This window comes from Pan troglodytes, chromosome 13, assembly GCF_028858775.2.
Source record: "Pan troglodytes isolate AG18354 chromosome 13, NHGRI_mPanTro3-v2.0_pri, whole genome shotgun sequence".
NCBI classification, from domain to species: Eukaryota; Metazoa; Chordata; class Mammalia; order Primates; family Hominidae; genus Pan; species Pan troglodytes.
The window spans coordinates 136,857,927-136,871,057 of NC_072411.2; the positions used below are offsets into that span (position 1 = coordinate 136,857,927).

At 45.4% G+C, this 13,131-nt stretch overlaps 1 long non-coding RNA gene across 1 annotated transcript in view; it reads left to right on the top strand.

The window, feature by feature from the left end:
• The window catches only part of LOC129143262 (uncharacterized), a 34,972-nt gene that overhangs the window by 5,629 nt on the left and 16,212 nt on the right, over positions 1-13,131 (top strand). The window contains exon 2 of the long non-coding RNA XR_008546540.1: positions 7,313-7,412. This is a non-coding gene — a long non-coding RNA (uncharacterized LOC129143262). The remainder of the gene's footprint in view (positions 1-7,312; positions 7,413-13,131) is intronic.

Here is a 13,131-nt window from a genome sequence, read left to right on the forward strand (position 1 = left end):
CACCACGCCACCATATCACCACATCATGCCACAATGCCATCATGTCACATCACCATATCACCATGCCACCATCTCACCATGATATGGTGAGGTGTTACTTACTGTACCACTGTGTCATGATGCACCCTGTCATACTGAACTATGTTATCACGTTACCACACCACCATCTCACCCTGTCACCATCCCGCCATGCACCATGCCACTATGTTACCTGTCTCCTGGTAGATGTTTGCCTGTTTATTTCCCTCTTGTCCCTTGGACTGTGGGCTTCACAAGGGCATGGACCTTTCTGGTTTTGTTCAAAATTTTGCTTACTAGCACAATGCCTTGGCACCTTGCAACCATTCAATAAATGTTTACTAACTAAAGGGGTGACTAAGTAAGGTGCTCTTTTTTTGGTAATTAATTCTTTTTATTGATTGCTTTTATGTTGGCTAGAATATCTCTTAACTAATTATAAAAGAGAATGTGAATGGTCATTTTCTAATCCCCAATGTAACCAAGGATGACCCTGTGTTGCAAAAGTGTGGCTGGGTATGATAGTCTTTGTACCTAACTTTGACTCAATTTTTACCTCTTAGAAGTGTGTGAATTTGGGGGCATCATGCCCTGGCTTTTGCAGAAGAAATGTCTGATGTCAGATTAATTTTTGTTTGTTTTTAAATAATCTGCCCTCTTTTCTCTTTTGTCTAAATATATGTGAATTTTTATCTTTTTCCTTTAAAAAATCCCATGTAGTGTGTTGGTCTTGCCTAGTATATGGTGAGTGTTCTTCCCCCTGTGGATTAAATGTTCTATCCAGAGAAGTTTTCATGAATTACAACCTCCCTTGAACTACACTGTCCACGTGCAGGTGGCCAAGTGACCTTCCCCCACCCACCACCATGTCGAGAACTAGAGCTCAAAGATATAGAGGAGGAATAAAGGTAGATGAAAGTAGGAACACCGCTGATAGCTTCAGAGATAGTCCTTGTGCAGTGAGAGGGTGTCCGCTCTGTTTTCTGATTAATGTGGACTCAAACAAGGATCACCCAGGGGGTCAAAGTCTTTTCCTACCTTCTCTGGGACCTGCTATGCTGATCTCATGCAGCGGACTTGGGGGAATTCCCTGTGTTCCTCAATTAAACCCAAGCTCTGCTAAAATATACAAATAGTCATCCTAAACTCTAGGTCCAACATTGGCCTAGAAACTCTAGGTCCTAATTTTCCAAGCTGTTAGATGTTTTTATTTTCCGGATTTTTTTTTTTTTTTTTTTTTTTTGAGACGGAGTTTCGCTCTTGTCGCCCAGGCTGGAGTGCAATGGCATGATTTCAGCTCCTGCTCACTACAGCCTCTGCCTCCTGTGTTCAAGCGATTCTCCTGCCTCAGCCTCCCAAGTAGGTGGGATTACAGGTGGCCACCACCATCCCCAGCTAATTTTTGTATTTTTCGGAAGAGATGGGTTTCACCATATTGGCCAAGCTGGTCTCGAATTCCTGACCTCAGGTGATCCTCCCACCTCAGCCTCTTAAAGTGCTGGGAATACAGGCATGAGCCACCATGCCCGGCCTGTTTTTGGGATATTTTAATGGAAAGTGATGGAGTATGAATCTGGCCTGCTCAGGTAGCTCTAGGTCAGCCATGAAATCTGCGTCCTGATAAGGAGCCTGGAGAGGCTTCCTCAAATCCCCAGGCCATGGCATTGCCAGCGCAACACTTGCATCTCCTGACTTAGCCCAGCACTGCCAAGCAGACCTCACGGGTGTCCTTCTGCCACCTTCGTGCTTCCTCCATCCTGGTCTCCCTGTCTGTTTACATCGGTGTTTCTCTTGGCCCAGGGCAGGGTCTCTTTATCTCACGGCCTCTGTGGTCCAGTTAGTTAGGAGAGAGTTTTGAGCAGGTGCAATTAGTGTGGAGTCTCTGGGGCCTGCACTCACACATGCGGGATCCTGACAAGCCCTGAGTCCTGGAACAGCCGCACCCTGCAGTAGCACCCATGGAGCAGCCTTTAGGCCCTAATTCTCCTTTCAAACAATCAGAAGCTTCTGTGGGCCAGAGCCGTCCATAGGGCCTTTGAGAGCCTGGGGAGGTAGAAGGGAGAGTGAGGCATCCATAGCAGTGTCTTCAGGGAAAGGGGGGTTTACCTGTCCCCTGGCACAGTTAGATGTGTAGCTCATGCTTTGACTATAGGGTGCTCTTATGTGTCCACACTTCACAAAGCACAGGGCAGCTCTGTGTTGTTGCCCAGAAGAAAATGAACCGCCCCCCCACCCCACTTCCACTATATGAATTCTCTGCATCGCTGCCTCTAGGCAGCAGGACAGCCAGCAGTAAGCTGCAGACATCCCACCATGCTGCAGCTTGCTGTCTGCAGCAGGAAGCCCCACATACAGCCTGACAGTCAGGCCAAGCCATTTGGCCATTCACCAGTGCTGCAAGCTCAGGCAGGTTGCTTAACCTGTCTCAGTTCCTGCTTCTGAGAAGTAAAGCTAATGGGGTCTATGTCATGAGATTACTGGAAGATTAAGTAAAATAACAAGCATCAGGCAGCTGACACAGAAAGTGTGCCTGAGAGGTGGATGGATGGCTCCCTAGCCCCTCTCTTTGTCTTCTGGGCTGAGCCCCTCCTGATCCCCACAGGGCAAAGGCTGGCTGATTTTCAGTAGTTTAAGCTGGTGTGCAGCAGCTAAACTCCACATTTCTAGACCGTTTGAACAGGGAACCTGAGATGAGGGAGCGTTTGAATTGGCTCATGCAAAAAACAATATTTGCTGGAGGTTAGCTGCTGCATTATGAATTTTTAACCTCCCATAAATCAAACTGTAAAAATGGACAAACACTGAGTTTCCTGTGCCAGGACCAAAATAGACACCGCCTGCGTCTCTTAGACAATTCCGATTATGTTTCCACAACCAAATCATGCTGAGATGAATAGCTGGAATATTTATATTTAGGTCCTAACGTATAATGTAAAATAAATGAAAACAGTCTATCTTCTTGGCACTGAAATTGTGCCACCATATCCATTTACAAAGACGATAACTCAAAGACCAGGCTGTGCAAAGACCATCATGTGCCTGGGGCGGGATTTTGCTTCTCTGCTCCCATTGCTTTTCCCTACAACTGTCGTCACCAGATACCCAATACTAAATGATTAATAGAAAATCCCCAGTGGGATCAGTCCACAGCAAGGTTTAAAGTGAATCCTTTTGTGAATGCTTTATACTGACAAATACAAATGCTTTAAAAGATCCAGGAGATGGAATCTTGTAACTGCAGAGGATGGTATTTTAACTAAAGAAAGCTTTTATTAATTTGACAAACATATCTTTCCCTGGCAACTCCTATGAGCTACAAACTTAGACTAATATCATAACAACTAAGAGATTTTTATTCTTTCAATTTAGTGGTAAAGGGAGGTATTAAAGCACCTGATTTACTATGAGGCAGAAAGAAACATGAGCTCGAGTGTTACAAGCAAATGTTACAGACTTCTAGAAGGAAAGACCGCACCAAAAAAGTGAAGTTGGAGCTGAACTTTAAAGGATGATAAAGGTTTTAGTATGGAAAATAGAGCTCCAGAGGCCAAGAGAAATGTGGTTACACTGAGGTGAAACTGGCAATAGGGTGTGGAGTGAAAGTATGCGATGCAAAAAATAAACTGAAAGCAAGTATGGGCCAGGCACGGTGGCTCACGCCTGTAATCCTAGCACGTTGGGAGACCCACGTGGGAGCATCACTTGAGGCCAGGAGTTTGAGACAAGCCTGGCCCACATGGCAAAGCCCTGTCTCTACTAAAATCACAAAAATTAGCCAGGAATGGTGGCACACACCTGTAGTCCCAGGTACTTGGGAGGTTGAGGCAGGAGGATCACTTGAACCCAGGAGGCAGAGGTTGCAATCAGCCTAGATCATACCACTGCACTCCAGCCTGGGTGACAGAGCAAGACTCGGTCTCCAAAAAAAATAAAGCAAAGTATGAAGCAATTTGGAATAAGGAAGATAGAGCCTTATAGGAGACTGGAGGTTTTTAAAGGCTTCTAACAAAAGGGCTGATATGATATCAGCAGTGTGAATGAATCCATTCATTCACTTAACAAATATTTACCGAGCTCCTCAGTGAGGGATGGAGTGGTAGGTAACAAAACCAATAGGCTCCTGCCCCCATGGACCCACAGTTTCATGGGGTGACAAGCATTAACAAATAAACCTGTAAGTAAATGTATTAGGTTGACGCAAAAGTAATTGTAGTTTCTGCATTACTTTTAATGCAATTACTTTTGTGTCAACCTAATATAATTACAGGCAGAAGAGAGAACTAGGTAAGAAGGGTGCTTAGGGTGATGTCCAAGGATAGCAGGGAGCCCTGACTAATACTGGGGGTTGGAGAGAGGAGAGAAGGCATTGCTGAGGACCTGGCATCCACACTGGGTCCTGGGGGGGTCAATGGAGTTGGAAAGCAGGGCTATGCTGGGGCCAGGGCTGCAGCAGAGATTGGAAGCATTCCAAGTGCAGGACTAGGAACAAAGGCCTTTTGGCAAATGAAGAGGTAGGCATTTTCAAGAAAACAAAAGAGAAGAGAGTGGCATAAGATAACTCCAGGGGCATGGGACATCTGCAGGGCCTGGCAAGGCACATTCAGAATTTTATTTTTATTTATTTATTTATTTGAGACGGAGTCTCACTCTGTCACCCAGGCTGGAGTGCAGTGGTGAGATCTTGACTCACTGCAACCTCCACCTCCCAGGTTCAAGTGATTCTCCTGCCTCAGCCTCCCGAATAGCTGGGACTACAGGCATGTGCCACCACACCCGGCTAACTTTTTGTATTTTTAGTACAGATGGGGTTTCACCGTGTTAACCAGGATGGTCTCGATCTCCTGAACTTGTGATCTGCCCACCTCGGCCTCCCAAAATGCTAGGATTACAGACATGAGCCACCATGCCCGGCCCAATTTTTGTATTTTTAGTAGAGATGGGGTTTCACCATCTTGGCCAGGCTGGTCTTGAACTCCTGACCTTATGATCCACACACCTTGGCCTCATAAAAGCGCTGGGATTACAGGCATGAGCCACTGCACCCGGCCACATTCAGGATTTTAATCAGGAAGTGCAAGGGGAAGCCACTGTCTGGAGTGACAAGATCTGGTTGGTTGAATATATCCCTCTGGCTGCTGTATGGAAGGTGGATCTCAGAGGAGTGAGTCTGAAAGACATTGTGGTGATCCTGAGGACTATCCTCTGATTTTTTTTTTATCTTGTCCGAATTTCTGTCTCAAGGGTCTGGGGAGTCATGTTCTACAAATCATAAATTCTCATCAGATGGGTTTAATTTAACCCTATATAGGATGACTTACTTTCCAACCTGACTCCGGCATAACATTATGAAACAAAGAAGAAAATCAAAATATTTTACCCCAAAACATGTTTCTTTGCCATATCTTGAAATGGCCCTGCAAAGCTGTCCTTTGTGGGGGAAGATTTGCATCTATAAAGAATCTCTATTAACCTAGCTAGTTCTTTTTCTTCAAGACCCTCCCAATCCTAAAGAGATTAACTAAAAGTCTAGCACCTTCTAAAGATCTGAATAGGAAACATTTGTCATCTGTTATCTCTAAAGGGCAGCCACCGTAAGACTTCAAAAGAACCTTGGTCTTCACAATCTTTTATCTTAACCTGAACATTTCCTTTCTGTGATCCCAGGTCTTTAGATAAACTCAACCAATTGTCAACCAGAAAATGTTTAAATTCACCTATAGTCTGGAAGCCCCTGCTTTGAGTTGTTCTGCCTTTCTGGATCAAACCAGAAAGGTTTCTTTAATGTATTTGATTGATGTCTCATGCCTCCCTAAAATGTATAAAACCAAGCTGTGCTCTGACCACCTTGGGCACATGTTCTCAGGACCTCCTGAGGGCTGTGTCAGGGACCATGGTCACTCATATTTGGCTCAGAATAAATCTCTTCAAATATTTTACAGAGTTTGACTCTTTTCATTGACAATGTGAAGGAGATATGCGGCAGTTTGCACAGAGCAGTCCTGGTGAACCAGGAGGCAAGAGGGCAATTTAAGACCTCCTTCAAAGTTACAGCAGACAGATCTTGCTGATGGGTTGGGGGTTGGGAGCAGTAGAGGAGGGAAAAGTCAAGGAGATTCCATGTTCTGACTTGAGCCACTGAGCAGAAGGTGGTAGTTTCCCAGAGATGGAAAAGCCTAAAGTAATGTTAATGCGTAGGCTGCAGGTGAGAGGTCAAGAAATCAACTTGAGATTTGGAAACACTGAATGCCTATGAGACATCCAACGCAGAGGTCAAGTGGGCCATTCACAATATGAGTCAGAAGCTCAGAAAAATGAAAACAACCACAGATCATCTGGGAGGAGGGCAGAGTAGAGGCAACAGCTAGAAAGGGCAGTTTCCATCTTGGCTCCCTGTGCCTGGGATCTGCCGCAGCTGACCTTTCCAGGAAGTCTCTGGTGGTCACCTGCCGACCTTATCACAAAGCTCTCCAAAACACATCAACCTTAATTTCAGGTTCAGGTTCACCCAAGAAGAAAAACAGTAGGCTTTTGTCTTATATCCTTTTGCAATCACTTACCCTTCTCCAAATCTGGGCCCCAAGCAATCATGAGTTTACTTTCTGTTGCGATAGCTTAGCTTTGCCTGTTCTCCTCCTCGGTTCTTTGAATGTGCCTATAAGACTCTCCAACAGGTTTCTTTGATATTATGACAAGTTCTAGACACATCCTGCATTTTCCTTGACTGCAGAATCTGTATTAACTCTTCTCAAGAGCGCTGGTTCCTTTTTGTGGGAAATGATATGTAGAGACCACAATCTGGGTTCAAAGGGTGCTAATTAATAGTGATTCATTGTTACTAGGCCTTTTATAAAGCTAGGAAATTTCTGACTGGGCGTGTTGGCTCATGCCTGTAATCCCAGCACTTTGGGAGGCTGAGACAGGCAGATCACCCGAGGTCAGGAGTTTGAGACCAGACTTGCCAACGTGGTGAAACCCTGTCTCTACTAAATATACAAAAATTAGCTGGACGTGGTGGTGCATGCCTATAATCCCAGCTACTTGGGAGGCTGAGGCAGGATAATCACTTGAACCTGGGAGGCAGAGGTTGCAGTGAGCTGAGATCACACTACTGCCCTTCAGCCTGGGCAACAGAGCGAGACTCTGTCTCAAAAGAAAAAAAAAAGGCTAGGGAATTTCTAAAAATTAAGATAAAACACTTCCTAATTCATACTGCTAGCTTCCGATCCAGATTCTGGATATAGGCTTTTTACTAAAATTGATTAATCTTACTTCTATTCTTTTTTCTCCCACACAGAAAATTCTGGTTCTCAATGACACCAGCATCATTACTGATTTGCTTTCTACTCACACACAAATAGCCTCCAAATAAGAATGCCAACACTATCACCAAAAAGGTAATTGCTGAAAACTGTTTAAGATCTTTAGCAGGTTTTTGGTGGGGAGGGCTTGGGGGTTTGGGAGGTTGGTTTGGCTTTTTTTTGTTTGTTTGGTTGGTTGTTTTTTTTTTTTTTTTTTTTTTGGTCCTGACATTATATCCCACTTGGAATGTATACTGTAATTACCATATTTGGAAATCACTTGAAATAGTTTCTCTTTGTGTGGTATGACATCAAATGCATACATCATGAAATTTGTTCTATTTTGCCTTCTATTTTTATGAATGGTTTTAATGGTGGTTTTGTTTTGCAACTATGTAAAAATATTTACATGTCCCAAGTCAAATTCCAAAAACAAGACATATTCAAAGAATTTTAGCTTCTCTACCTGCTATCCCTTTCCTCTGAGATAGCGTTTTTTTAAGATTTATACCAGCACTGTTTTTACACATGCACATGTGCACACACACATACACATATTCCTTGTACTAGCTCATTTTCCTACTGCTATAAAGAAATACCAAAGACTGGGTCATTTATAAAGGAAAACAGGTTTAACAGACTCAGTTCCACATGGCTGGGGAAGCCTCACAATCATGGCGGAAGGTGAAGGAGAAGCAAAGACACGTGTTACATGACGGCCGTCAAGAGAGAAGTGCAGCATGAAATGGGGGAAGGCCCCTTATAAAACCATCAGATCTTGTGAGAACTCACTCACTACCACAAGAACAGTTTGGAGGTAACAACTCCCATGATTCAATTACCTCCCACCAGGTCCCTTTCACAACAAGATGAGATTTGAGTGGAAACACAGCCAAACAATATCATTCTGCCCCTGGACCCTCCCAGAGCTTATGTTCTTACAGTTCAAAACATAATCATGCCCTTCCAATAGTCCTCCAAAGTCTTAACTCACTCCAGCATTAACTCAAAAGTCCAAGTCGAAAGTCTCATCTGAGACAAAGCAAGTCCCTTCAACCTATGAACCTGTAAAATCAAAAGCAATTTAGTTACTTCCTAGATACAATGGGGGTACAGGCATTGGGTAAATACACCCATTCCAAATGGGAAAAATTGGCCAAAACAAAGAGTCTGCAAGCCCTATGCAAGTCCAAAATCCAATAGTGCAGTCATTAAACCTTACAGTTCCAAAACGATCTCCTTTGACTCCATGTCTCACATCCAGGGCACACTGATGCAAGAGGTGGGCTCCCATAGCCTTTGGCAGCTCTGCCCCTGTGCCTTTACAGGGTACAGCCCCTCTCCTGGCTGCTTTCACCAGCAAGCATTGAATGTCTGTGGCTTTTCCAGGCGCATGGTGCAATCTGTCAGTGGATCTACCATTCTGGGGTGTGGAGGACAGTGGCCCTCTTCTCACAGCTCCACTAGGCAGTACCCCAGTGGGAACTCTTTGTGGGGGCTCCAACCCCACATTTCCCTTCTGCACTGCCCCAGCAGAGGTTCTCCATGAGGGCCTTGCCTTTGCAGGAAACTTCTGCCTGGACAGCTAGGTGTTTCCAAACACCCTCTGAAATCTAAGTGGAGATTCCCAAACCTCTGTTCTTGACCTCTGTGACCCTAAAGACTCAACACCACATAGAAGCTGCCAAGATTTGGGGCTTGTACCCTCTGAAGCCACAGCTGGAGTGGCTAGGATGCAGGACATCAAGTCCTGAGGCTTCACACAGCAGGGAGGCCCTGGACACAGCCCAGGAAACCATTTTTTCCTCCTAGGCCTCCAGGCCTTTGATGGAAGGGGCTGCTGCAAAGGTACCTGACATGCCCTGGAGACATTTTCCCCATTGTCTTGGTGATTAGCATTTGGCTCCTCACCACTTATGCAAACTTCTGCTGCCAGCTTGAATTTCTCCCCAGAAAATGAGTTTTTCTCTCCTAGTGCATCATCAGGCTGCAAATTTTTCAAACTCTTATGCTCTGCTTCCTCTTGAATGCTTTGCTGCTTAGAAATTTCTTCCACCAGATACCCTAAATTATCTCCCTTAAGTTCAAAGTTCCACAGATCTCTAGGGCAGGGCAAAATGCCATCAGTCTCCTTGCATAGCAACAGTGACCTTTGCTCTAGTTCCCAACAAGTTCCTCATCTCCATCTGAGATCACTTCAGCCTGGGTTTTATTGTCCATATCACTATCAGCATTTTGGTCAAAGCCATTCAACAAGTCTCTAGGAAATTCCAAACTTTCCCACATCTTCCTGTCTTCTTCTGAACCCTCCAAACTGTTGCAACCTCTGCTTGTTACCCAGTTCCAAAGTCGCTTCCACATTTTCAGAAATCTTAATAGCAGTACTTCACTCTACCAGTACCAATTTACTGCATTAGTCCATTTTCATACTGCTATGAAGAAATACCCAAGACTGGATAATTTATAATGTGTAAAGGAAAAGAGGTTTAATGGACTCACAGTTCCACATGGCTAGGGAGGCATCACAATCATGGCAGAAGGCAAAGGAGGAGTAAAGCCACGTCTTACCTGGAGGCAGGCAAGAGAGAAGTGCAGCATGAAGCAGAGGAAAAGCCCCTTATAAAACCATCAGATCCTGTAATAACTCACTATCACAAGAACGGTATGGTGGTAACTGCCCCCCATGATTCAATTAACTCCTACTAGGTCCCTCCTATGACACATGGAGATTATGGGAACTACAGTTCATGATGAGATTTGGGTGGGGACACAGCCAAGCCATATCATTCCTATTACCTTTCTGAGATATATGGAAGCATATTGTATGTAAACATATTGTTCTCTTTGTTCTCATTGCCTAATATGACTGCACTGTGGCCTCTGATCATCTTCCTTCCTTTTACACCCTAATGCTCCATTACATGGAAGCACCACTGTTATTCAACCAGTCATCCATCCATGAAAATTTGTCATTTGTAATCTTCCATTATTATAAATAGGGTTGCAATAAATAGTCTTGATCATTTGTCTTTTTGTATTTCTGCTAGCACCACTCATTTTTAGGGCACTTACTACATTCCAGGCCTTAATAATATACCAGTGCGAAGACATAAATCCCTGCTGCTATGATCGAAATATTTGTCTACCCCCACTCCTAAATGTATATGATAAAATGATGGTATTAGAAAGTGGGGCCTTTGGGAGGTGAGGAGGTCATAAAGGTGGATCCCTCATGACTGGAATTAGCATCCTCATAAAAGAGACCCCAGGAAGTCACATCACCCTGTCTGCCATATGAGAACACAGCCAGAAGGCATCACCTGTGAACCAGGAAGCAGGTTCTCACCAGATACAGAATCTGCCAGAACCTCCATCCTCCAGAACCGTGAGGACTAATTTTCTGTTGTTTATAAACACCTAGACTGTGGTATTTTGTCATAGCAGCCCAGATGGACTAAGACACCTGCCCTTAAGAAGTCGTCATTCTGTTGGGGTTGGGGGAAGAAGGACATTACAGAGAATCTGTTGGAATGTGGTAGGGGCTCTGAGGAAAAGTAAAGCTGGGTAAAGGGGATAGGAGCGATGGGATGGGGGTGGGCGTTCTAGCCTATTCAGATAAGTCCCCTCGGATAATAGGGCAGTTCAGCAGAAACCTGGAGGAAGTGAGGGAGTGAGCCACAAAGGCTCCAGGAAGAGGAACAGCAAATGCAAAGAGAAGCACACCTGAAATAGGAACAAATCACAGGCCAGTGTGACTGCCGCAAAGTGAGTGAGGGGAGGTGGCGGGAGAGCAGATCAGAGGCATGGCTGTGGCCTGGATCATGAGGCTCACGGAAGGGTATGGTGCATTCCAGAAGGCCCAGGCACAGGTAAGGCAGGCAACTGTCTGGGAGCCCCAGCACCCATAGCACCCAAGCCCAGCACCACACTCCCGACCAGCTCCCCAAGACTTTGAAACTTGAAGCCCATTCCCATCATCTATGGCACTGGCCCTGCCTGCTCAGGCCTGGGTAGCAGAGTGCATAATACATGGAATGTCTGGGCAGGCCACCATGGGACAGAGCACAGAGGACACCCATACAGCAGCTGATAATGACCACAGGCCCTCTGGACCCAGTCCCCGGCTGCTCCCAAAGCTGTCTGCTCCTTCAGTGTCCAGCTATGCCATCTATCCCAGAAGATTCCCCCTTGGCTTGATGACCTGGTTGCAGCATTTACCTTGGTACACACCTTGTATTGTTTTAGGTGATTAAAAGTAATTCCCACCAACTCCACATGCCATAAGCCTGGGTAAGAAATGCCCCACCTGGTGCACTCCCAGGCCCCAAGCCCTATGCTAATTGACTATTCAAGGCATTCTCTGGCACCCACTCACTCACTATGCCTCAGTTCCCACCTGTAGGTTAGCGAATATGTCATGGGACACCAGGTAAGCGTGACTTTGTTGAGGAGTTAAGCTGAGGAGGAAAACTGAAGTCAGGATAGGCATACAGTGGGTTCTCTGACTTTTGAATCCTTTTAGCCCTGGTTTCCTCATTTAAAGGGATGAGGATAAAAGACTGGTTCCTGTATCATAGGATACATATGTGGGTTAAATGTTAACTGTCACACATGTAGTGGAGTGATGTCTAATATACACTATGTGCAGAAAATGTGTTACACGATGACAGTGATTTTTATTATCATTACCATACATGGCGTCTTAGTTCTTTTGGACTGCTATAGAAAAATATCATAAACTGGGTAGCCGATAAACAACATAAATGTATTTTGGATAGCTCTGGAGGCTGGGAAGACCAAGATTAGGGCACCAGCAGGTTCCATGTCTGGCAAGGGCCCATTTTCTGGTTCTGAGACAGCACCTTCTCACTGTGTCCTCATGGGGTGGAAGTGCTGAGGGATCTCTTAGGGGCCTCTTTGAGAAGGGCACTAATCCCATTTGTGAGGGCTCCAGTCCCATGACCTAATCACCTCCCAGAGGCCCCACCTCCTAATACCATCACCTGGGGGTTAGGTTTCAACGCTAGAAAAAGTCAAACTATACCAGTGACTAGAAGAATTTCATAAAATTCTGGAAAGTCTGTCACGTTCTGATAGTGCTGCTTCTCTCCTCCTGGGGGTCATGCGTAAAATGCCTCAGCCATTCCGAGAGCCAGTGAGGTGATCTGCGGAAGAGAAGAAGAGCAGAGCTGGGCACAGCGTCCCCTCCACTTTGGAAGAGAACCCTGATGGACAAGGGAGTGGTGGTGACGCTCTCAAGAGGTGTTGTGAAGGAAAGGAAGAGATGGAGTGCAGACAGAGGGTGAGGCAGTGCCAAAGGACAAATTTGAGGGTTCCTTTTAAAGACTAGATGTGCCAGCCAGATGCGGCGGCTCACGCCTGTAATCCCAGCACTTTGGGAGGCTGAGGCAGGTGGATCACCTGAGGTCAGGAGTTTGAGACCATCCTGGCCAACATGGTGAAAGCCCCTGTGTACTAAAAATACAAAAATTAGCCAGGTGTGGTGGTGTGTGCCTGTAATCCTAGCTACTGGGGAGGCTGAGGCACGAGAATCGCTTGAACCCAGGAGGCGGAGGTTGCAGTGTGTTGAGATCACACCACTGCACTCCAGCCTGGGTGACAGAGTGGGACTCTGTCTCAAAATAAAAAGAAACAAACAAACAAACAAAACACAAAAAACAAAAAACAAACAAAACAAAGAAACCCAAACTAGATGTGTCTGTTAAAGCCACATTAACAAAAGCAAAACCTCTGCAGAGAGAATGCAATACGGGGCTCTTACTGCACAGCTGGCAGAGGAGGTGAGGAGCCAGCA